The following is a 27,006-nucleotide window of genomic DNA, read 5'->3' as shown; positions in this document are numbered from 1 at the left end:
GCCACTGAGTTGGTTCCAACTCACAGCAACCCAAGCTACAACAGAGAGAAACACTGCCCTGATTGCTCTTGAGGCTGAGCATCTTTATATATATTTTTGGTCATATGAGTTTCCCTTTTCTGAAATGTATGCTCTCCCTTTGTTCATCTGTCCATTGCATTACCTTTTTTCTTATCATTTTGCTGCCACTAAGTCTGGAGGTCTATTCTTCTGGCTCTTTTTTCTGTTTGCTTTCTTACCTTTCTGTTTTAGCCTAAAAGTCATCTTCTCAGAAAGCCGTTTCTAAAGTCCCACCTCTCTTTTTCTGTATCACAGGCCTTTGGCTCTTTATGTCTTTCTCTGAGTAATTAATAGATAGTGTCTTTTCACATAAATTTGAAAATGAATATCCAAAGCAGAAACTTTAATTTTCCCAGAAGAGGGGCACAGTTAGCAGCGTTTGACGTCAACTAATATAAATATTAAGAATGAAGGCAGGAATCTGGGCAAAAGTCAATATAACTTATTTTCTACTGAGTAAACCCTTAAATGATTCAATGGTTATTTCCTTGGAAGAAAGGAGGCAGATAACGTGTCTTCCACTGACTTGGGAAACCTCAGTATGATACATTAAAATATAGCAAGGAAAAAGGTAACCAAAATTCATTTGATGCAATTATCATGCCATTTCAATCAACATGCATCATGCTTAAGATCAATAATTGAATGGGAAGTGGCTTTCATCTTCTATACCCTACACATAACTGATGTAAGAATTAATGAGCAGGTTCTTCCAGTGCAGAAAGCATACACGAGTTCTTTCTACAAGTGCCAGCTCTCATTCAGACCAGAGGCTCACCCAGCGTCACCTGTCCCAGTCCTGAGCCCCTCTGGATTTTATCCAACTCATCACGCTACGAGGCAGCATGGAAGCACATATCTTACACCTTGCCATCTCACAACTACAAATTCATTGGTTGTTTCCTAGGTAAATTTTCTGCATGCAGAGCCTCTGTGTTATTTTTCACAATCACTCCAACTCACCCATAACATCTTAGTAAAAGTGCAATAAATAAAATAATAGCACAGCCTTGCTTAAAAAATCCTCTTTATCACAGCCGAGTTCAAGTCCAAGCTTATCTCTCGTGTAGAATACCAACTGGTCTTCTTCCTCTCCACTGCAATCCACTCTACACAAGAGCCAGAGTGATTTTTTATAAACACAAATCAGATCAAGTGGCACAATTGCTTTGGAGTTCCATATTGCACCTGAAATCCATATTCCCACCCATGACCTGTGTGACCTTACATGGTCATCCTTAGCCTTACCTTGTGCCTCTCTCTTCCACACTCACTGCACCCCAGGTTCTCGCCTCCTGTCAGTTTCAGACCAGGCCACATTAATTTCCTCCACATAGCCGTGCCATTTGCTGCCTCTTATCTGAAACTCTGCTCTTCTGACTCCTTTCTTGTCTGTCTTTTTACCTTTCTGTCTCAGCATGAAAGTCACCTTCTCAGAGAGCCCTTTCAAAAAGTCCTCCTTTCATTTTTTTCTATATCACAGTCCTTTGTTTCTTTCCTGTAATGATTTTATTTGTTTACTTATTATTAGCTGACATTCTTAGTAATGGTCAACTCTGGGAAGTCACAGAATTTTTCTTTATCACAGGGCTTAGCACAGTGCCCGGGATTTATTCAGAGCTCAATAAGTATTTGATAAACGAATGAGTGACTCCTTGGAATCAGAGCTTCTCTCTCTCTCTCCATTTGGAGGCACAGGTTCCTCTCCTTTGCCTTGTATCTGGGAGCACAGCTACAGCCCCATAGGCAAATTTTTCTGATACTCTTTTTTTCTAGGCATGAATCTGATCAAACTACCCAGGAATTGCAGAGAAGGTGAGTCCTTCCCGCAATGTGCACAGGACAAAAAGGGGTAGGGGAATAAAGCTACTGAAAATTTCCTTCCAATGCAGACTTTGAAACTGCTACCCAGCACAACCAGCTTGTAGCAGGTTGAGTACAGAGGATGCTGAAATGGCACATCGCTAATTCCTGGTGATTTAATCTCTTACATTGCCCTAATGAAAATATTGACAAAGAAAAAGAATAGGACTTGGAGTCTCCCTGCACTGCGAATTCAGTGTTACCTTTTGAGCCTCTATCAAAGCATTTCCATAAATCAACATAGCTTAAGAAAGTCTGGGTGCAGCACCCAGAACCCACTGCGCGCTTGGGAAGATGCTAGCTGTGTGGGTAAGGATAGCCATATTTAACAGTTCCTTCCCAAAGCCTATGGTCCACTTTTGTCAGTGTCGAAGTAGTATCTAGCAGTGCCTCTTCACTAACCCTGATAGTGTTCCTTGGGTGGCGTCTGTTATGGGTTGAGCTATGTCTCCCCAAAATATATGTTGGAATCCTAATCCTTATACATGTGGATGTACAGTATTTTTACACAAATAGCACACGCCTCCTACATTTGTTTGACAACTATCCCCCACCACATGAGGTAAGTGCCACTATGCCGATTTTTCTACACGTTGCTGTAAAAAAAAAATTAGCATAGCGCACTTATGAGAATACCTTGAGGAGTGAGGACACCGTTGGCAAACAAACATAGAAGGCACGCATTATTTGTGCAAAAATACGGTGATCCTGTTTGGAAATAGGTTTTCTTTGTTATGTAGTTAAGCGGTCAGCTGCTAACCCAAAATTCAGCAGTGTAAACCCACCAGCTGCTCCTTAGAAACCCTATGGGGCAGCTCTATGTTGTCTTGTAGGGTTGCTCTGAGTCAGGATCAACTTGAGGGCAATGAGTTTGGCTTTTTGGTTTTGTTACATTAACGAGGTCATGCCAGTGTAGGGTGTCTCCTAAACCTAATCACTGCTGGGTTATAAAAAGAGCAGATTCGACACAAAAGTTCACACACACACACAGGGGAAGACATGCATGTGAAAATCTTCTACAAGCCAAGGAACCAAGAAATGCCTGGGGCTATCAACAAGAAAGAAATCAATACTGCTAAGGCCCTGATCGGGTCTATCAGCCTCTAGAACTGTAAGAAAATAAATTTCTGACCTTTAAAGCTGCCCACTTGTGTTAAAGCAGCGCTAGGTAACTAAGACAACCTAGAAAATATATCTCCCAAATATATTGTCAATGTATTGCCAGTGATAGCAGAAATGTGAAGTTCATACACTTCTGCTAAAACCACACGCTACTTAAGGAATCTGTCAGCCCTTTTACGTTTTTTTACGTGCTTTTACAGACTGGTTTGGTCCAACGTTCACGATCCTACTGTTCAAAGCTATTCTTTCTTTCAGAAAAGCATACTCTTATATATTGTTTCAACATTAACTTTCATTATTTTTATGAAAGAAAAACATTCATTTTAACTCTTCTGTTAATCACGGTAAAAAGAACACACAAAAGTGAAGATCTTTTTGAATCATCAAATAGGAAGGTCAAACTTAAAACCACAGGACATGAAAAAGAAAAAACTACAATATTTAAAATTTCTGTGCCAAATACCCTGAAAGATATAATTTCACCCCCTGTTGCATCCAGACTTAAAATATCAGTAACGCTATTTCCCCTGCAGTTCGCCCACTTAAAATTCTACCATTAACACATCAGCTTTTAAAAATTATCTGATTAATTTTGTCCCTCTGAAAAACTGGGTATTTCTACACAGCATTTTTGTTTACATTTTCTGCCACATCTTGGCAGGTATGTCTCAGAATCTGCATTCCTTTATTTACAATATCCCTAAAGGCACATATTCTCATCAGAACAGTCATTGTCTACCCATTTCCAAAGGTTTAGGCTGTCAGTTCACAACTTTTCCTGAAACTGATTCATGGGGCCGGTAAATAAAACATTAGTGGAAATGTTGGAAGTCGAGAAATACTGAGAAATCATGAAGTGGCAAACTCAGAAGGAAATTTCACAATCGAATCACTCACTAGATAGCAATGCAGCTTTGTCAAAAGTCAGGCTGTAAAGCTTTTGAGAGAAATGCTTCACTGTGCAAAACAGGTTTATAATTAATCACCTAGCATGTGGCCAAGCAAGAGATGTCACTTTTTTTTTTACCGTTAATGAATATACAGTGGCATAAGCAAATTCAAGACAACTTCAACAGGTTTTCACTTTGCTGATGAATGTTTTATGAGAAAGCATAGCCTAAGAGAATGAACACAGCATGGGTGAGGTTATGTAGATTTGCAAAAAAAAAGGGTTACGTGTGCACACGTGTGTGTGCATGCACGCAGGTGCCATATGTGCTGTGTGGTTAAATCCTCAACTTTCTAGTCTCTAAACTATATCTTGTCACTATTATCTTATCAGGTACATGTAATTAATCTTTTCAAGGAGCAACTCCAGCAGATAGAATATTTCATGCTGTGTGATAAACTCTAATAAGGCAAGTATTTGTTGGAATTCCATTTTCTAGGGGATTATTTTTCTGTATTTCTAGGTATAAAAGGCAAATCCAAGCCCTCAAAGAGAGGGATGCATTATTCAAGGTGCTATGAGAAGCAAGGTCATCTATTACTAATCAATATTGTGGTTGTTCATTTCCACACCTTTTTTTAAAAAAGTGAAATTACTTAGAGAGGAAGCGCAATTAAAATGCAAAGTATAAAAGATTCCCCACGGCACTTCTATAAGCGTTTCCATGGTCAATAAGGAGATGATATTAATAATGCTGCGATTAGTCTCAATGTCATTTACAAAATACACAAAACATTTTCACTCGAAAAATGTAGGAAGAATATGTAAATATAAGCAAAAGTCAAGAGAAATCTTGGTGTTTTTTTTTTTTTTCAGTCAGACTGTACATTTTTTAGTCCTTGTCATCACTTTTCCTTTTTTTTTTTCTTATTTTATTTTACATGCATATTATGTTTAGAAGACCAACTGCAGAATGGCCTCATCCAGGCTCCTCTGGACTTCTAATACTGAGAACCAGGTAGAGAAAGGGACCAAAAAACCTATGAGGAGAAATTACCTCAACCAAAAATAAGGAAGGTACTGTGATTTTTTGATTTCCTGGTGATCTCAGAATTGAAAAGCATCTCATTGGCTCCGAACATCCCTACGGTGGTTCTGTGTATCCACACCCTCCAACCTCTCCATCAATCAAGCAGGCTTTAGGCTGGCTCCCTAAGCACAGATACTGTGAAGGTACCTATCAACCACCTACACTGGTCTTTCTCAAACCCAACTCCAAATGAGGGAGGGTTCATGTTATATAAAGGGAAGCCTTTTAGAACTTGAAAAAGGTATTCCAATTACAGTTTATCACATCAGAAGTTTTACCGGAACAGCACTAGATTAAATTGTGATAGACATTGCTAACATTTAAATGTTCATTAAATAGGGCTAGGACATTTGTTTTGCTGCAGAGAAATGATAACTGCAACAGGATTTCCTCTTTGCCTTTCAAATTCTACCTCTTCCCTGATAGCTTTTAAAAGGGCCCAAGCTGGAAGGAATCTTTCTCTATTCTGATCTCTAATAGCACCGTGTGCTTACATTCCTATGACATGCTTCACGCTCTATTTTGCATTTTACTTGAGTGCATGTCCCAGATCTTTAATTAAATTGGAGGTCCATAATATTTTGGGGGTACAGTACCTCAGAAAATGCATATATACTAGTGTAAATGCTATTCAATGGTCACTGTAAGTATCTGCAGCCAGCAATGTGTCTAATTCACCTTGGAATTCATCTACTCAGCACAATGGTTTTCATATAGCAGGAAATTCAAAAAAAGTTTCATTTAATGACTAAAGGCAGGAACTCATAGGAGAAAGAGAGGGAAATTTGACAAATTCTTCTTAGGGGTGTCTTCATCTTCTTTGAGTCGGGTTGTGTCCCCTAGAGCAGTATTCTCACACGGAGATGATCCTGGGACGTGCTCTGGGAATGACATAGATAAACATGTCAGGAGAATGGTATCCACTTGAAATTCTCTTTCAATCCTTCTGACTCTAAAGAGTTGAAAGCCTCACGTTGCCTTTGTTGATGTTAGCTGCCAGTAAGTCAGCCCCCAACTCCTTGGCAACCCCATGTGTTACCTATCTAGTTAGATACAGTTGCTCCATAGGATTTTCTTGGCTGTGATTTCTACAGGGAGCCCTGGTGGCACAGTGGTTAAGAGCACAGCTGCTAACCAAAAGGTTAGCAGTTTGAATCTACCAGCTGCTTTTTGGAAAGTCTAGGGCAGTTCTACCCTGTCCTATAGGGTTGGAATTGACTTGACAGCAACAGGTTTTGGCTTTTGTTTTCTTTTTTTTCTCTCCACAGAAGCGGTTTGCCAGGACTTCATGGAGCCGCTGGGTGAGTTTGAACCGTCAACCTTTAGGTTAGCAGCCAATCACAAACTGCTTGCTCCACCCAGGCATGACTTTAAAGTTACTAATCTCCCTATTTCCTAAAAAGGGCCAGTACCATTGTGCCAGTTTCCATTGCCATTCTGTATATCAGAGTAGAATTGTACCCCTCAGGGTTATCAATGGCTGATCTTTTGGAAGCAGACTGCTAGCCCTTTCTTCTGAGGTGTCTCTGGGTAGGCTTTAACCTCCTACCTTTTCGTTAGCAGCCGAACAAGTTAACCATTTGCACCAGTCATGGACTCCTATAAAAAGTGAGCAGGCCTCAAGCCCAGGTAGGCAACTGTATCTAACTAGAACATGCTGATCTTCTGTTCATTGTATTAATGTTGGTAGCTGTCTTTAGACGTTTGCCACTGATACTGGTATTTCATTGATAGTAATGAAATACAACCTCCATTTTGAATCAAAGTATTTTTTCATGAGCCAATTAAAAATTTAAATGAATTTAAGTGAATTGTAACAGGTGGTACAAATACAGAACAAAAGTAGCGACGACAGTGAGTTTAAGGGAGTATGGCCTTAGAGAATCAGAGATTATTGAGTGACAGGTTATTTTCACATGAGAGAACAGCAGGAATCCATCTGAAAAGACAGGAGCAGTGAGCTGTTGAGTAAAAAGGAGAGCGTCTCTAAGGATACAGGAAAATAATGAAGGCTAAGTCAGGCTGAATGTGGAAACCAAGTGTGACAGCTACTTGGCCAGAAAAAGCAGTGGGGAGCCAGGGGAAATTTTCAGGAAGTAAGTGACATCATGGTCAAAGTGAGAAGCGAGGAAGGGGATTTTAACAGTGACATTTAAGCCTTAGTGGAGATGAGAGGCTATAAGAGGCAGAAATCCAGCGAGGGAAAGGTTACAGTGGTCTAGAGATTAGAAGACTGAGCAAGGAATTTTCCAGAATGGCTGGTGAGAAATAAATCTTAACATGTCGAGGAGAAAGTTGAAGCAGGCTTTGTGGTAGTTTAAAAGTAGAGAAAGGATATGGAGGACAGAAAATGGCAAATCTCTAAAGCAAGACTGGAGAAAAAGCACTGTTATAATAAAAATGTATTTAGGTATATCAAAAAAAAAAAAGAGAAAATCAGAGGATTGCTTCTGTTTCAATGTTGTTGTTTTCAGGTGCCATCGAGTCGATTCTGACTCATAATGACCCTATATACAACAGAATGAAACACTTCCCGGTCCTGCACCATCCTCACAATTGTTGTTAAGCTTGAGCCCATTGTTGCAGCCACTGTGTCAATCCATCTTGTTGAGGGTCTTCCTCTTTTACACTGACCCTCTACTTTACCAAGCATGATGTCTTTCTCCAGGGACTGGTCTCTCCTCTGTTTCAGTAGCCCCAAATAAGTTTCTAAATCTAAACTCATTACAGAAACCTCAGTTTACCGCCACTCTCCCTTCGCATCCACTCCCACTACCATCTCTGCCACTTGTTATTTTTGTGTGTGTGTGAAATCTAAGAAAGCAGAATTTAAAAATTATAAGGCTCATCAGGTCACATCATCTAAAAAGGAAACTTGTTCAGAAAACTTGCACGTTCTGGTTAAGGACATCTTTTATCAGTGGCTGGATGGTGTGTCATTGAAAGAACTTAATACAAAAAGCCAATCTGCAAGCAATCACAGCTTAGATTTACGTTATTAGTACATTGCTTTTAAATGGAAAATTATCAATTTGGGATTTGTTTTTGGTTTTGGATTTAATGTTCTTAGACAGCTGGAATCGCTAGGAAATTAGGGCTTCCACATGATTTTCAGGTAAATGAAATGATGATGCCAAGGCAATCCTGATTTTGCACAGTTGAACCCTAACATTTGAAGTTTTATCTCTCACATAGCAGTTCCCTGAGAAGAGTGCAAGCCACCTAATCTCTATCAACAGGGCTAAAACCCACAAAAGCCGGAACCTGTGTAAGGAGAAACCTGTCAGAGAAGGAAAACTCAAACATTTTCCACTAAAAAACAAGCAATAGAAAAGAGTTATGACTGCACCCTGACAAGGGCGGAAAACTTACGAGACCTGGAAAGACAAGGCAGTCTCGTCAAGTACCAGCTCTTCCAGTTGTCACTGTACCTCCCTTGCTTAAGGAGCCCTGGTGGCACAGTGGTTAAGAGCTATGGCTGCTAACCCAAAGGTCAGCAGTTCGAATCTGCCAGCTGCTCCCTGGAAACTCTGTGGGGCAGTTCTACTCTGTCCTATAGGGTTGCTATGAATCAGAATCAACTCATTGGCAATAGTTTTGTTTGTTTGTTCGACCTTACTTAAATAGCTAGTTTTTGAGTATCAAATTCAATATATGCATTGTGTCTCTCATTCAAACGCATTTTATAGCATTGCTACTATAAAATTAAATTCACCATAGCATAGTTTTAGAGTTACATACACAGCATTCTGCATGTTGAAATAGTGTTTGTAATATGAAAAGTATAAAGTACTGCCCTGTAAGTGCTTTCAGCAAAATCACGGGAGAATATCTACTCATGTTTATCGGCAGGTCGGGATAATGCTTCAGAGATATAAGAATGATAGTATGCATGGTTCCCAAGCACTGCGTAAAAAATGTTATGTCACAGAAGGAAAAAGTGGTAAGAGGATTTGGGAAAATAAGAAGCAGAGGCAACCAAAACACAAACTGATCCCATATCCAGCATAGTTGTTTTTCACCCATTATCGGGAGGCATTTCAGGAGGAAAAAATAGCCTGAGAGAGTTTCCAGCTGTATATTCTTGACTTGTTTTTGCCTTGCGCTCTCATAGCACAGCAGGAAGACAGAAGAATAATGTTGGTACTAACTGCCCTTTTCCCCCTTCCATTACTGTCAGGCTTCTAAGTTCCAGGTAACAGAGTGCTGCGGCCAGATGCATAGTCGCAGTCTCAGGGCCAAGAGCCTGCTTCCTGTTCCTTTTGTGGCTATACTGGATAAACAGAAGGCAATGAAGAAGTCTTTCTCTCTCCCTTTTAAGCCTGGTTCCTTGAGCATCAATTCCTTGTTTTCCATAGTTTGGGTTTCACCCTGGCCCTTCTGGCTCTGTGGAAGTACTCCTGGCTCTCCCAAGCCCAAGCTATTTGCAAGCTAAATGGAAAAGTGTAAGGATAAATCTAAATGGAGCAGAGGAAAAAGCATCAGAAAAGCCCATGTAGCTAAAGAATCAGCCAAAAGTATTCCAGCCAACTGGACGCTCCCTTCCTCTCACCTCTAGCCTCCGCCTACAGACAAAACCACAGGCACCCCTGGCTAGCCAAAGGGCAATCTCACTTCATTCTCCCTTCTCAAAGGCTCCATTATTCTCATAGTCTGAAGATGTCTAGGAGGTGGGGAAAAGAAAGGTTGGCCCCTGAGGATAGAGGGGATTTTCTACCTGTTCTAGAATTTTTTTCCACTTTATAATCAATTACGTAGTAAATAAGTAGTATCACAGTGGGTTGAATTATTATTTATTAGCATGTCTCTCTTTCTATTTCTTATTGTCCACTAGAACCCTCCAGGAAGGCAGGTTGGATGAGTGCTTCGCTTCAGTCTGGACTGGCCTCTGACTGGTTAGACCAATGGAGTCCAATGGGGGTGACACCATGCCAATTCCAGGCCTATCCTTTAAGAGAACTGATAAGCTTCCAACTTGGTCACTTGGAGCCTTTAGCCATCATGTAAGAAATCCAATGACAGTGCTGGAGAGACCACATGGAGAAGCACCGAGACCAGGTAAAAAGGACCAGGGGCCCAGCTGAGCTCAGCCCTCCTTGCACAGCACAAGATGTGCAAGTGAGGCCATCTCGGGGCCTCCAGACCAGTCCAGCCACCAAGAGACCCCGGTTGTCACCACGTGGAGCAGAACTCTCCCAGGTGAGCCCTTCTGATCCCTGACCCACAAAATCATGAGATTTAATAAAATGTTTGTTCTCTTAAGCCACTAAGTTATCAGGTAGTTTGTTACATAGCAATAGATAACTGGTACACCGTCCCTTCACATTCAACATAAACTGCTACATGGACACATTTCTGAGTCATTTTTCACCATGCCCCTCTAAGCTACATATAAGCCTCTAGGTACCTTTTTTTCCCCCAACGACAAGCAGCTTGTGTATTTCCCTACTGATATGCTCCAAGAATCTTATACGCAAAACACATACCTACTGAGGTCTTAAAAAGTTTTAAACCATCTGGCGAATTCCCCACACACAATTCAACAAAATAAATGATGAAGATAGCATGAACCAAGTTTCAGAAGTCAGTGGAATGGTGATAGTATTTACAAAGCAGAGTCTCCCTAAGTGATAGTAATAAAAGACATACTCTGTGGTACACTTGCAGTGGCCAATACAAGATCCTACCTTCAAACACCTTGGATATACAGTTATTCGTGTATTGCTTTTAAATGGAAACATACCAGTTTGTGGTTTTGTTTTGGCTTTGTAGTAAACATTCTTAAAAATCTAGTAGCATCAGAAAATGAGGGGTTCACCATGATTTTCAGATAAATGATCATTACTTTTTAGGTGACACAAAAATTTATATATTTTTTAAATTATTTTGCAAGTCTTAAAGACTCAAGACTACCCATACAGTCATTATGATTTCTGAGTTGTCTTTTTCTCAGGTTTCTATCCTATGCCTTGCTGAAGAGATGTTAGCTAGCACTTCTTTTGTCTGCTAATGAATCTGCAAAATGTACCTCATCTGCTCTAATTTGCAGTTTATAATCTGTCATCCACTAAAATAAAAGTCAATTATGCTTATTAGAGCAGTTCTAAATTAAGAGTAAATAGTCACTGAGTGAAGAAAGTCTTTCCATAATAAAATGCTTGCACCCGAGTGAATTTTTGCTGACACAGAGATTTAGGATGATACACAGAATGCTGTGGTCAGCTTTTTAGACAGTAGCCTAGGATTTAAATACTAGAAGTTGTTGGTGAGCAAACACCAAATGAATATGACTATTTTTATAGTCATTGATTTATTTTCTATTATTTACTCTTACTTGCTTAACTTAAAATAGCACCAGGAATGAATGAGCCTTTTTTTGGCCATAAATGAGAAACATTTACACTACCTGTCTTAGTTATCTAGTGCTGCTATAACAGAAACACCACAAATTGATGGCTTTAACAAAGAGAAATTTATTTTCTCACAGTCTGGTAGGTTACAAGTCCAAACTCAAGGTGTCAGCTCCAGGGGAAGGCTTTCCCTCTCTGTAGGCTCTGGAGGAAGGTCCTTGTCCTCAATCTTCTCCTGGTCGACAAGCTTCTCAGGTGCAGGGACCCTGTGTCCAAAGGACGTGCACTGCTCCTGGTGCTGCCTTCTTGGTGGTATGAGGGTCCCCCTGTCTCTCTACTTGCTTCTATCTTTTATGTCTCAAGAGATTTCCTCAAGACACATTCCAACCCTGTATGCTGAGTTCTGCCTCACTAACACAACTGCCGCCCATCCTCCCTTTACACTGGATCAGGGAGGTGACCTGAGTAAGGGCAGTGTTACAATCCCATCCTAATCCTTTTTAGCATAAAATCACAATCACAAAATGGAGGACAACCACACACTCCTGGGAATCATGGCCTAACCAAGTTGACACATATTTTGGGGGGACACAATTCAATCTATGACACTGCCCTGTATCATCCAATATTTAAGGGTAATATTTGCATAAGTCAGGATAAGTTGGAATTGAGGGAATTTGTTGCCCTATATTAATGACAGGTTAATAAAATAATCTTTATTTATATTAATGAAAGGTTAATAAAATAAGCTATAAAATTCAAGGCCTCAAATTTTATTTTTTAAATATTTGTGAACTGGGAGTAGCTACATCGTTGTTTTGGTTTTCCACTTTATTTTTAGTATTGACTTGTCAGGTGTACACACAGACACACAGATACATGACATACCCAAATAATCCCACTTCATTCAGGGAAATAGTATCAAATAACCAAAAAGGTACTAGTCTGCAACCTTCTGAGAAAGTAAACTGGAGTGTCAACCCAGCTGAATAAAAGCCTAGCGCTTGGCATTCCAGTCCCTTCAGAAGGCACAGAACTAAATGTGCAGCCAAGCCAGCCTCTCACTGGGGACACGATCTAGCTTCCAGCAGAGGCAGCGCAAAGATTCTCCACTACAAGCAACCTGTCTGTTAAACTCATTATTCAGTTGAACTTGGGAGATGATGACACTCACCTTTCTGTCCCTCCTCCCCAGCTCTGAATTTGGAGGGGCAAAGGAAGTGGAACGTATGCTTAATTGAAGCAGTAAATACCAGGCTGCAGCAGATTGTTACTGTTAAATACAGTAATGGGTTTTTAATGGCTGCTGTCCAAAATTACACCAGAGAAAAATGGCTTATTAGTAATAATAATAGCTGGCACTTTTATCTTCAAAGCACTTTACAAATATTAGCTCATTAATCCCCCAACTGCCACAGGGAGACAGCTGTAAATGTTGTTTCTCTCCTCAGTTTACAGCTGGTGAGACAGGAAAATAGAAGGTAGTAACCAAGTTTTCAGAAGAAGGTTTTCTGCATGGAGGCCAATTTTCAGTTCAGACAACTCATATCAGTTTTTATACATGATTGGATGGCATTCACTCTGATGACTGCCGGCCCTATTGTGAAAAGACCGTGGTTATGGTCAAATTCAATTTATTTAAACTTGACTTACAGAAGCATACATGAGTTGCACCTGAATTGGTCAGTGTTGGTCCTTCAATGTTATTTCAAGCAAATCAATTGTGTTCAAAATCTATTCAGCCCAAATCAATTCCATGCAGAAACTTGTATGCATGGAAAAAGTGATCTGCTGAGACCCCTGGAAATCTAGCTCCTCTGAGAATTGCTAGGGGTCACAGGGCGAAATGGGTCAAGGTCAAAGTGAAACAAGTTTGTTTTGCCTTTCTATTTGTATGCATTCACTCAGATCTCCTTGGTTTTACCGAAAATAGCATCTGTCTAAAATTAGTAGACGATAACAACCTACAATTGTCTATTGTGAAAATATGTATAGTCTATTACAAGTTAAAATGTTGTTATTATTATTTTTGTTTTGTTTGTCTACCATTGTGGGCAATGCTTTCAAATTCTTGCCACTTTATAATGCCTTAAGTATTCTTTACATCTTTACACTTGAATCTGATGAATAAATTCTTCATTGTGTCATTAGATGCATTTTAGAGAATTAGTTCAGAAAGTCACTGAATTTACAACACAAAAATAAATGTACTTCTTGAGAGTGAAGTGCTGTTCTCCAGAGAAGCAGGCATAGGTCAGACAGCATAGGTCAGACAAAAGCCTGATAGTGAATCCATTCCTTGTGTTCCAAGCAAATGGAATCTGCTGTCTGGCCAAAGCAGCAAGCAAACATACTTTTGCCACTGTCTAGTACACAAAAACAGAAACCCTGGTGGTATAGTGGTTGAGAACTACGGCTACTAACCAAAAGGTCGGCAGTTTGAATCCACCAGGCACTCCTTGGAAACTCTATGGGGCAGTTCTACTCTGTCCTATAGGGTTGCTATAAGTCAGAATCAATTCAATGGCAACAGGTTTGGTTTTTTTGGTTTTTGTTAAACAAAAAGGAGTCTCTTCAAGTCACTCAGCTTTGAGAATGCTGTTGGCACAGCGGTTAAGAGCTTGGCTGCTAACCGAACACGAGGCAGTTTGAGTCCACCAGCCGCTTGTTGGGAAAACCCTATGGGGCAGTTCTTCCCTATCCTATCGGGTTGTTATGAGTCAGAATAGACTCCATGGCAAAGGGTTTATTAATATTATAAGGAGCCTTGTTGCTGCAGTGGTTAAAACACTTTGTTGCTAACCAAAAGGCCAAAGCTTTGAACCCACCAGAGGCTCCATGGGAGAAAGATGCGGCAGTCTGCTTCAGAAAAGATTTACAACCTTGGAAACTCTATAGGGCTTTTCTACTCTGTCCCATAGGGTTGCTATTAGAATCAACTCAACGGCAGTTGGTTTTCATTTATTCATATTATGTAACTTTAAAAATATATTAATATTTTCTTCTAAATACTCCCAAGTCAAAAAATCAAAAACCTCTCAAAAATCCTAAATATACTGACCGTGTCTAGAAAAGAGTGTGTCATTTTTTTGTCCAAAGCTTTGTCTTAATTGACAGCTGGTAATAAAGGCAGTGCCATCATTATGATCAGTGTCATTTTCAAGAACAGCAAGGCTGGGATATGTCATCTGCCATTGGCAACCATTTCTTTCTTAATCTGGAGTGGCAGATACTCACACCTTTGTGGAGATGCCAACCGTGTAATACAACTGTTTACATTTAACACCCAGATGTGAGGGAAATCCATGAATATTCATATCAAACAGCTTCAGAAACATTTCTACCAAGAAATGATAAATGGTAACGAGGGCAACCAAATGCTATGGAAGGGGTGAAGGTTGCTTTACGCATATACAGGAGCCCAGGACCAGATATAGACAGCGACAGAGTTATCAAACGCTTACACAAGATGATTTTGGAAAGAACACAAATAGTTCCCTCCTCTTCCAATACATCTTCCTCATGGACGTCCCTCACAATCAATCTTTCACATTAAGAAATTTAAAACCTCTTTTCAAATGCTGCCACTCCTGGGACCAGCGTGGGTTGCCATGTAATGCCTGAGGAGGAGGGTGGGCATTGTACACTTCAGAAACGAAAGTAAGAAAAAAGGGAAAGGATGCTGAGGAGTGTGTTGGGCTCCATAGCTGTTCAGAGTACTAGTTAAGAGTCTGGACTTGGGAATAAGATACTTCTGAGTTAGAGCCCTGACTCTGACTCTGCCATTTCAAGCTGTATTGTGGGACCTTGGACAAGGACCTCTCTATGTCTGTGTGATCCAACTTACAATGAGCATTATGATAATAGCACTTTCTTTAAATCACTGATGTGAAGGTTGCAAAACACATAATAAAGAAGCAATAAATGGTGGCTGTTTAAATATCATATCTGCCTTGCACAGACTCAGTACTGTTTCTAGCACAAAGTAGTCATTCAATAAAAGTTTGTTGAGTAATTGGTCACTGTTGATGCCTCATAGGACACACAGAGACACAATCTCACAGAATTAAGAATGCTTTGGAAAAATCTACTCTCCCTATCTTTGGACAGAATTATGTTCAATCCTGGAAATAAAACTTTTTAAATATTTTCCCTATATTGGTTATAGCCTTCAGTGTGTATCTTAATTCTGGGTTTGCTAAAAAAAAAAAAATTCACCATCAGTCACACAACATATCTTTTCTTTCAGATGAGGAAATCTAATATATGTGGGGTCCCCTTGAATCTGAGCTGACTCAGATAAAAACCTGTTTTGGTTAAAAACAGTAGAGCAGACTATGAACTGGGTTATAAATCAGCTATCTCTGAGCTTGACCTCTCTACCAGCTATTTAACCTTGCCTCAATTATTTCATCTATAAAATGGGTTGACAACTTGTCCCTTTTAGTTCTCCATGTTGTTGTAAAAGTCAAATGAGATGATATGGGGAAATTCTCTAAAAAAAGCATTAAAAAAAAGCACCAAAATAATGCAAGATTGTGATGTTTTTTTTAAATAAAAACCTTCAGAAGGAATCTTTCGAGTGAACAGAAATGCAGTGTTGAAGGTCAAGTCTCAAGAAAGGTCAATATTTATCTTTGCCCTAAACCTTTACACACTAGATGTATTATTTCCTTTGAAAAGAGCAGTACATAAAGCATCCCACAATAAGCTGATATTCTTTCACTTTACATCCTTTGGCAAAGGTCTCCAGTACGATAACAAACTGAATTCACAGTCAGCTCCGAGAGCATTCAGATCATAAGTACTGGCCGCATTCTTCGTACCCACCTACCTTCCTCACATGGGGGAACACATCTGTTAGTCCCAGCAGAGCACAAATTCCTCAGGTTGAGGTGCTACTGATGCACCTTTGACCGATTTCTCCATCCTCTACAGCCCAGTGCCACTATGCCAAAGAAAAGGGGCCCTTCCCAGAGATTCAAATATCCAGGTTACAGTGATTTCAGCTGCCAGCCTATTATTTGAGGGTATATCCACTTCCCTGGCATGACACCTACAATCCCTAGCATTTGAGTCACCACTTAGAACAAAAGCTTTTGTTCTAGGCGAAGCTCTGTTAAAATACAAACCTGTTGCCATAGAAGCTGTAATACATGTGACCATAGAAGCTGTAATACATATTCTCCTTCATTGTTCTCAATGCTGTATCAGCTCTCATCTTAAAAGCAGAAATAATGCAAGAGAATGGGCAAATGTGTTTTGATGTCACAGATGAAACTGGCTATGGGCATTGCCATGCCCACCTGGGGAAGTGGATAAAGGGAGGTGAAAGGAATGACAGAGGAAAATAGAAGATGGCGCTGAACGCAAACTCAATATGTGTCTCCATTTTGCTCAGCTTTTGGCAATTCCAAAAATGTCAGTTCCGCTCTCTGTCACAACCACATTCCATAAATCTGAGGTCTTCAAGGTATACTGGATATTCTTTGACCCGTCAGATTCAGATCATTTCTCTGTCTTCTTCTATCCTGCTCTGTTGGTCACCAGGAACCAACCTTTACAGACAACTTCAGCCAAGCTCCCTTGCCCTCTGACTGCTGGTCCTGGTCAGGTTTGGCCACTATGAGAAAGCAGCAAGAGATCTGAGGGCAAGAGGAAAGTGGTATCTTGAAATCTGACAGTGTTCCTCTCTACCACTCATCTGTCAGTTTGTCGTACTGTGGTAGCTTATACGCTGCTATGATGCTGGAAGCTATGCCACCAGTATTTCAAATACCAGCAGGGTCCCATGTGGTGGACAGGTTTCAGTGGAGTTTCCAGACTAAGACAGACTAGGAAGAAAGGCCTGGCAATCTATTTCTGAAAATTAGCCAGTGAAAACCCTACAGATCACAGCAGAATATCCCCTGATATAATGATAGATATATGTTAGAAAGCGCTCAAAATACACGATGGTTGCAACAATGGACTTCAGCAGACCAGTGATCAGGAATATACTGCAGGGCCAGGTAACATTTCTCTCAGTTGTACGTGTAGTTGCCATGAGTGGAAGACAACTCACAAAAACATGTTCCTGTACAAAAAGCCATAAGTCCTGTCTGGTAGCCCATCCCCAGAGCTAATGCTTTCACCTCCTTCCTGTAATTTCTCCCTCCATTGTTCCTTCAGGACCAGGGGCAGCTCCAGGGGTGTTTCATCATCCCTGGTTGATTTTCGTTAACACCATCTACAAATACAGGTACGTTCCACATAACATCCATTCTGTAGATTCAACTGTCCCTCTCACTAGGCTCAGTCCCCTATCAGCCCTGGCCTTGAGGTGGCAGGGGGAGGGAGTGCTGGCTGCCTGTCCTACTGTGCTCACCTCAGGCAGAGACCATGTAGATGTCACCTGGGCTGCCAAGGGGAGTCCCCTGAGAGGCTGCTGCCCCACTCAGCCTGGAGCCCTGCGTGTCATGCCCAGTTGAGACCACAGCTCCTCCTGCAGTGGCAGCCACCATGTGGTCTGGGCTGTGGTAGTGGTGGGAGGAGGAGCTGGAAAGGCAGCCAGGGAAGAGGCAGAGGAGGGGCAGGTGGAATTGGAAGAGTTTAAAGCCCATGGTGGGGGGGGGGGCAGGGGAAGCAGGCACAGAGGAAGGAAGGGATGGGAGCCTGAGGTGTGCCTGGAGGCAGCTGGCTGGAGGGTGAGTGCACCCCATGGTGGGGGCTGGGCACAGCTCTCAAAGATCAGGCCTTGACCAGCAGCAGCAGAGCCAACTGGGTGGCAGTAGCAACAGTGGCGTGGGCCTGGGGCCTGCCCAGTAACCATCCTGCATGCCTCTCTCCTGTATAAAATATGCCCTTTGAACAATGTCCAAATCACATAACATCCTATTTCACAGAGTGTACGGTGGACTTTAAGAAATGCACGCCTGTACTTCCTTTTTTAAACTCCCTTCAAGGAACCATTTTGAGTATGGCCTATGGAAGAAAAGACCAAAGTGAAGGGGAGGGGAGGCTGTGTTTTACCCACATAAAACAGAACTATGGGTCCTTCAAGACTACCATGGGCATATGTATTTCTCAAGAATAATATTCATTCTTCAAACCACTAAACCAAAACGAACCACTTGTTGTCCAGTCAGACTCATTGTGACCTCATGTGTGTTAGAACAGAACTGTGTTCCATAGGGTTTTCAACGACTATGATCTTTCAGAAGTAGATCACCAGGCCTTTCTTCCAAGGCACCTCTGGGTGGATTTGAACTACCAACCTTTTGGTTGTTTGTTAAAGAGGTAACAGATTCAAACATCTGCTGGTTCCAGGCAGGAAACCACCATGTGAGGCTGTGCTGATTTAAGGCAATAGGGAGTGGTAGTGCTGTGGGGAACCAGAAAGCTCAAGCCCTGCCTAAAGGGATCGTGCTACTCTGCTCCAGCCCATGACACCCTCTGCCACCTGGGCATCTGGGCCCAATGTTGTGAGAACTTCAAATTTTTCAAGATAATCCAGAATTGTGAATTTTTATGTGAAATCTCCAGTTCTTAAATGTTGGCTGAAGTATTTCTTAAACAGTCCTTAAGTTCAAAGAAAACACATATACGGGCTGGTTTCAGTCCAAGGGACACCAGTTTGGATCCTAAACAGACTATGGCACTTCTTCTTTAGAAAAAAAAAATGCCTATTTTTCTTCACAATGCCAAATAATAACAAGAAAGGTAGAAATTCTCATCTACACAGCTCTTTTTTACACAGTAATTTAGTCCAAAAATAATAACTCTTTCCCTCTCTCATTTGAAAACTCAAAGCAAAACAGAAAAATACTCAGAACTTGAAAGTCAGAAAAACCTTGATCTCTCGGCCCATTCTAAGTATATGAATCTAGTCAAATCATTTCATTTCAGCGTCGTTCACTCCATCTGGCTGCAAAATCAGGGTAATGACCTCTTTCATACCATCTTCAGAGAGACTTTGGCTCAGAAATGAAATAATACAAAGTAAAAGCAAAGTGCATTTGAGCTCTTCAGAGAATAAAGTGCTATTTAAACCAAAGGGATTAGTAAAAAAAACCTCACAGGTTTGCCAAAGCCTTGTTTTTCTCTTCCAGCCACATTTCATGATACCAAGGTAACTATGTGTCAGTGCCTCAGGCTAACACGATATCATGGAAGACCTACCCAATCTAAGGCCATGGTTCTCAGCCCTGGTGGCACAGTAGAATCTCACTGGAGACTCAAAAAACCAGATGCACAGCACCACCCCTAGAGAGGCTGATTTAATTGATCTGGGTTGGTAGTTTTTAAAAGTTCTCTAGATGATTTTAATTTGCAACCATGCTTGACAATCACTACTCCATGGCATCTTTCAAATATGTGAAGAAAATTACTGGTAGCATATTTGCATAAACTTGACATAGGTATCTACAGTGTTCCATTTGAAAGTACCACTGATCATTACCATTTGCTGGCTAGTTGACTCCAACTCATGGTGACTCCATGTGTGAAGGGTAGAACTGTTTTCCATAGGGTTTTCAAAGGCTGAGTTTTCAGAAGTACATTTAAAAAAAAAAAGTGCCATCCAGTCAATTCCGACTCATAGCGACCCTATAGGACAGAGTAGAACTGCCCCATAGAGTTTCCAAGGAGCGCCTGGCGGATTCAAACTGCAGACCCTTTGGTTAGCAGCCATAACGCTTAACCACTACACCACCAGGGTTTCCAAAGAAGTACATTACCAGGCCTTTTTCTGAGGTACTTCTGAGTGGGCTTGAACCTCCAACCTCCATTCACACACTGAACATGGTACAAAACCAAAGGAGGGGGAACATCGCTGTGGAGTAGATTTCAACTCGTCACCACTCTATAGGACAGAATAAAACTGCCCCATAGGGTTTCCACGGCTGCAAATGTCAATGGAAGCAGACTGCCAGATCTTTCTCCCATGGAGTGGCTGATGGGTTCAAACTGCCAACCTTTCAGTTAGCAGCCAAGTGTTTTAACCATTGCACCACCAGTGGTACAGAAGTATAATAATTATATATCATAATTACTGGAAACCCTGGTGCTGTAGTGGTTAAGTGCTATGGCTGCTAATCCAAGGGTCAGCCGCTCGAATCTGCCAGGCTCTCCTTGGAAACTCTATGGGGTAGATCTACTCCGTCCTATAGGACCACTATGAGTCGGAATCGACTCGACGGCACTGGGTTTGGTTCTTTTGGTTTGTATCATAATTATTATAATAAAAAGCCAGCATTTATTGAGTGTCATGGATTGAATTACGTCCCCCCAAAAATGTATGTATCAATTTGACTGGACCATGGTTTCCAGTATTGTGTAGTTTTCCTCCATTTTGTGATTGTAATTTTATGTTAGAGAGGATTAGGGTGGGATTGTAACACCCTTACCCAGGTCACAGTCCTGATCCAATGTAAAGGGAGTTTCCCTGGGGTGTGGCCTGCACCACCTTTTATCTCTCAAGAGATAAAAAGGAAAGGGAAGCAAGCAGAGAGTTGGGGACCTTCTACCACCAAGAAAGCAGTGCCTGGGAGCAGAGCACGTCCTTTGGACCTGAAGTTCCTGTGCTGAGATGCTCCCAGACCAAGGGAAGACTGATAACAAGGACCTTCCCCTACAGTCGACAGAGAGAGAAAGGCTTCCACTGGAGCCAGTGCCTCGAATTCGGACTTCTAGCCTGCTAGACTGTGAAAGAATAAACTTTTCTTTGTTAAACCCATCCACTTGTGATACTTCTGTTGTAGAAGCACTAGATGACTAAAACATTCAGTGCTTAGTGAGTGTACTAAGCTGTTTCCAAAGATTGCTCCATATAATGCTCACAGTAACCCATATGAGCTAGGTATGGATATTATCCTTCATTTTCATAGAGGAAATTAAGTCTTAGAGAGATTAAAATGACTTACCTAAGGCCACACACCTAGGAGATGGAAGACTTAAGATTTTGAACATCAGCAGCCTTACTATACAGCCAGTGCATTTAACCATCATGGCATTTTGCTTCCCACTATGCCAGACACTGTAAGCGTTTATGAAATGAATAAAATGGGATGTGTGCCCTGAAGGAGTTTACGATCTGAGAAGGGAATGGAGATGCACACTAAAATTCATAGGCTGTATAATAAAATGGGTTGAGTACAGTCCCTGGAGTGAGGGAGAGGTAGATCAGAGAATGGGCAACCAAGTTGCTGAGTTCATACTTATGCAACTCTAGGGGAAATAAGATGGACCCAACATCACAAGGGAGAATGTGATAAACCACCAGGGAAGAAACCCTGGTCAAAGCAGACTATATTTATATATTTGCAAAATTCAATACATTTATTTTACTATCCAAATCATCACTCACCACCGTTTTTTGGACTGGATATTTATAGACACACCCAAATTTACCAAATTATCAGTTCGACTAACAACCCATGATTTTTGAAGAACTCATCTTGCTCAAACTCTATTTCTGACCCTTATTGAAATTATGCATACACACACATACACACACACTTAATATTCTGACTTCCAAAGAGATATACAGGCTGTATTCTTTTGGTAGAAACACATTAATGTAAAAATGACATGATTTTTTTTTTTTTTACAGAAAAAAATTCAAAAAACAATCTGCTTTTTGTTTGTATCTTCATTATATAAGCACAATGGTAAGGTAAGCAGGATCATTTTTTATCCACAACACATAAAATCTCAATTAGTGATGGTCTATTTGTGCACTGACTGAAAACATTCATTAACAAAACAGAATTTTCTAGTTTACTGGATAAATATACCAGAAGAAATTGCAGAATAAAGTTAGGTTGCCAAGCAACCACAGCTCTGCTCTCTCCTGGTTGTGATCAATTCGACTCATTCATCAAGCCTCCTAACCCAGTGCTAGAAAATTCCAACTAATTTGTTTCTTGGGAAAATTATAGTGACTTTCGGTAACACAATAACACTTTTATTCTCAGAAGATAAACTTAGATGTTCTTTTGATCAAAGGGATGTGTTAATTCACTATTCTCTACATGGTGCTAATAAAAAAAAGCTAATAAGAAAGCCATAATTAACTAACTACACTCTTGCGACACACATAAAATCAACTGCAGTAATTAGCAATGTTTAAGGTGTTAACCAGCCTCCAAAACTAGAAAACACAGAGAATCTTTTCTCCAATAAAGGTGTAGAGAAAGGAGAAAGTATCATATCTAAAAAAATTGAGAATGTTTCCATCCCCACCCCAAAAAGGGGGAGAGGCACGTGATTACCAATATACGTGAGATTTCTCTTTAATAGCAGACAAAATGGCTCAATACCAATCTACTTGTAGGTAGACTTCAAACACGGGTGAAGAATGTTATCTTTTCTTTGAAAGAATGCTGAGCACAATATTTTTCCAGGCATGAATAGAAAGACTATTATGCTTTCACTCATTAGCCGTGTTAACTTAGCATATTGTATGTAAATCACCATAATAATTGCATTCTCTTCAGACTGAATTAGTTAGTTAGAATGAAGCTGTAATCAAAATGTTCATAATTGAAAATATAGCATTCTCAGGCTCGGTGTGAAAAAATAACAAGGAACACTGATTGAATCAGATAATACAGTATATCACTGACAACAGCCTCAGCACAGACAAGTGATTCCCTCAATTACACCTTTGCGAGTCAATTAGTTCCCCAAATTCAGGACTCCACACTCCTTGATTTGTCCTGCTTTTCTATTGTAACCCTTTGTCTTTGGCCTAATTTAAGTTTTTCATGTGCATTTTCATAAGCAGTCTTAGTGTTTTTGGGAAAACGCAAAATGATGAAAAGCTAAATTCTAGTTTCTAAAATATGTTAGACTCTATTGCTCTGCTTGGTTATCATAAGCCGAAGGGCAAAATGTTTCTAATAAAAGAAACACGTAATGCCAAATCTCCTGGGAAACAAGATGTAAATGATCACATGAATTTCCAGCAAGCTGTCACCCTAATTCCTCAAGGTACCTTTTAAAAATGACAGGATCACGGTGAAGATGGAGGTGTTGTATAAAAGCTAAACTTGAAGCAGTACTCGACTACCTGACTGGATAACACGCAGGGCTTCCTGACACCCATTCCTTCAAATCTGACTCCATTAGCTCCCCTCCATTACTTAATTTTTTCTTTCTTATCAGATAAAAACTACTGAAAACTTCCATCAGTCTTGATGATAATTACCTTTATTTAATTCCCCGTAGAAGTGAATCAGGCTATATTACTTCAACAAAGCAATTTTGGATCAAATAACCTCTTATCTTCAAAGGCGGCAGGAGAGAACTGTAAAATCGCACTCCTGCTTAGCAAATATATTCTAAGTGAAGTCTCTTTTGTAAAAGTCACTACAGAGTTTTACGGTGGTGACATCTGCATGCCTTTACTTGCCTCAAGTTCACCATGACATGACTATTCTTGAATAAGCAAGTGATTATTTATTTATTTATTTAAAACCAGTTCATTTAATGAAGTGAATTAACTTAAAGGAAATAAATACATCATGTGCCATATCAAATCCTGTCAGATATGCAATTAGGCCCATGGGGTGTACAGTTTGCGCATCACAGGGTACATTGATGCCCCTTTATAACCGTGAGGTTGCAATAAACATCTACAACAGCCTTTTCTTTGAGGAAGGGGCCATTAAGTATAGATGCAATAGAGAACATTCTGGAATATATGTATTAATCACCATAAAACAATCCCAGTGTGCTTTTGCAGTGAAGTGGGTACAAACATTCCCTGAAAGAGATTTTAATGAACTGCCATAGCCAGTACTCACGCCTGCCCGGTGACAACTATTTATCTCCATTTATTTGCTGGCAATCATTCAGGAGCTTGCAAAGTGATCATATACCATGCTCTGCCATTACCAGAGGTAAAGCCACTGCAGCACTTAAGGCCATAAATGGAAAGCCAGGGCATACACTAGACTCTGGAACCAAGTTAAATTTTGAAAGCCACAGAGTGGTACATCGCAAAGAGACTGAAATTATGACAAATTCAACTACATCATCAGCCTGGGAAAGGAGGAAACACAAAACCTCACATACATAGCCGTGGAATAAACTTGTATTTTTCCCTTGTCACTAGAAGTTTTCCCAAGTATGTTTCTAGGTGCCTGTCTCTATCAATGTACCAACGAGCCAACATGACCAGCAGTGTGTCAGTTTATCTGTTCCAATAGGAAGTAAGACAGAGATCCGTGGGAGTTGGGCTGAGCATTAATAATAAGACTAATATTTATTATTAAGGTGTTGACCATCGTCTAAAATTAGAAAACATAGAAAGTTGCCTTCAATAAAGACTCTGAGAAATGGAAATGCACCACATCTAATTGAGAATTAATGAATATTAATAGTAATGCCATCCTCAATAAGAACTAACCTTTGAGTGCTTCCTGTTGCATCAGGTACGGGGCTAAGCTCTTTACCTGGATTATCTCATTCCAGCCCTGCAGTAACCCTATAAGGAAAGTGCTGATATCATTCCCGTTATTTCGAAGGAGAAACTGAGTCATTGGGAAATTAAATGGCTCTTCCAAAGTCCCACATCACAGAGTTGGCAGAGCTGGAATCAAGCCCAGTGGGTGCCCACGAGTCTCAGCCTCCGGTCAGCCCAGGTGGTTCACCAGTTGCCCATCCCCACGCGCACGCGCAAATGTACCTCCACCTGCCCGCGCCCGTTCCAGCGGGAGCGCGCTGGGCGCACGCGCGTGCCCGGGCGGCCACTTGCCGGCTCTGGAGGCTCCTCGGCGGCCCCGGCGCCCCTCACTGAAGGCTGGGCCGGGGGCACCTCCCCGCCGCGCAGTGCCACTGTGGCCACGCTGTGTCACTACACACCTGCCCCCTCCTCTCGCCTCCCGCAGTTCCCCTGCCCGCCTTCCCGGCCAACAGTCCGTCACCCACCCGGCGCTCGCCCGTGCGCACGGCCCCGGCAGGGTACCTGGGCCGGCAGCGGTGGCGGCAGCTTCTGTGACCTGGCGTTTGTCACGGGAATTCCTCAGGCTAGCCCCTGGCTGAGAAAGTGCGGCTCGCAGCGAGCGAGAGCAGTGGGCATAGAGGGGCCGGCGTTCCCCAGCCTCCAGGCTCCAATCCCTGCTCTCCAGATTAATCACTTTCTCCCAGCTCCCTCCCTCCCCACGCACACTCATACTAAAAAAAAAAAAAAAGAAAGAGAGAGAGAGAGAGCTAGAGAGGCACAAAGAGGAAGAAGGGACCATCCGTGACTGGCATCTCTAGCTCTCCCAGCTCAGCTACCAGGGAGCCATGGCAACCAGGCCCCCGGCCTGCCCTGTCGCCCCCACGGTGGTCTGCGGAGGTGGAGCTCCTGCCTGTCCCCGGCTCCCTCTCACACACCTCCGATGTCCTCAGATCCCTCACTCCAGGCTGGGGCTGGCACGGACCCCCACCGGGATCTGAAATCATCTCCTGATAGTGGGAGCAAGACTGGGTGTGTGTGCTGGGGTGGGAGGGGGTAGAGGCAGTAAGGGGCTAGCTGAGCCCAGTGACCCGAGAGGTGGACGGTGGGAGAATCCTGGGACTGACCCCAACCCCAGCTTGTTCTCCCACCTTTTACTGGAGACAGGGCTGGAATCTCTGGAGGGTCTGGAATCCTCTCCAGGGCGTGGGGAGGGGTAGAGAAGGCGAGGTTAAGGGAGAGACAGAGGGTCAACCTACCGGTGACCAAGGGGAGAACAAGGGGGCTGCAGGCTCCCAGGAGGTCCTGTTGACTCCATCCACCGGACCCGGAGCGGTCTGAATCCTCAGCTACCTGGGGGCGGGGCTGGGAAAGGGGTTGTGCTTTCCCTGCTTGGGGCTAGGGGACTTTGGACCACCCCACTTTGGGCAAGCATAGAGCCTTGATTGCGAACCGTTTCCTGTCCATAAGCAGGTTGATCACCCTCCATCGACGAGCAAACCCTTGCTTAATCTTCCCTCCACCTCCCCCACAGAGTTGGCCAATGGGCAGGGTGGGAGAGCCCCCTGGGCTATCAAAAAAAAAATTTTTGGAGATGCAAATTAGCCGTCACCCCTCAACCTACCTGAGTCTCCTCGGCACCACCCGATCCTTGACACCTTCCCTCGGGAAACTTCTCCCCAGGCTGTCTTGGAGTCGGGAGGAGGACGTGCAGCGTCCAGCCGCTCTGGGCGGTTCCGGGGCAGTTTCTCGCCGGCCGCTCCCGGCTGATCCGCACGCGGTTCTGCCAGCCGAGGTCCCGCCGGGCCCCTCCCGCAGCTGGCACCTGCCAGGAGAAGGCAGGACCTGTTCAGGCTTGCAACGGATCCACACCCTCCTGGCGGAGGCTGGCTCCCGTTTTCCTCCTCGCTTCCTCGCTTCTGCTTCACCACCCCTCACCCACGCCGCTTCTTTTCCCTCCCTTTGCACACTCCCATGGGACAAGGAGAGTTACAGGTTTAAGACTTTGATTTCATGGTGCAAAGCAAGGGACGAAGCCAAAACTTTGCTCGTCATTTTCAACATCTATGATCAGAAGAGGTAGGATCTCTGCCCCGTTTATCTGCAAAAGAAAATTTTAAAAGAAACCCCTCCCCTTTCTCGATGGTTTCGCTCAGCACTTATTCCAGACACGGATCTCCAGTCTGAGTTTCCCCGATTGCTGCAT

The 27,006-nt window shown here is 42.1% G+C and overlaps 1 protein-coding gene across 6 annotated transcripts in view; it reads right to left on the bottom strand.

Annotated features, from left to right (window-relative positions):
• Positions 1 to 26,671, bottom strand: part of CHL1 (cell adhesion molecule L1 like) — a 232,568-nt gene extending 205,897 nt beyond the window's left edge. For 3 of the 6 annotated variants that reach the window (XM_049862001.1, XM_049862007.1, XM_049862008.1), the window contains exon 1: positions 26,425 to 26,671. The gene's annotated coding sequence lies outside the window, so the exon portion shown is untranslated. Of the gene's footprint in view, positions 1 to 25,288; positions 25,492 to 26,059; positions 26,189 to 26,424 lie in introns of those variants that run through there. The other 3 variants (XM_049862004.1, XM_049862003.1, XM_049862002.1) reach the window with 3 other exon arrangements.
• Positions 26,672 to 27,006: the final 335 nt, after the last annotated feature.

This window comes from Elephas maximus, chromosome 20 (genome assembly GCF_024166365.1).
Source record: "Elephas maximus indicus isolate mEleMax1 chromosome 20, mEleMax1 primary haplotype, whole genome shotgun sequence".
NCBI classification, from domain to species: Eukaryota; Metazoa; Chordata; class Mammalia; order Proboscidea; family Elephantidae; genus Elephas; species Elephas maximus.
This window is presented reverse-complemented; position numbering and strand designations above follow the sequence as displayed.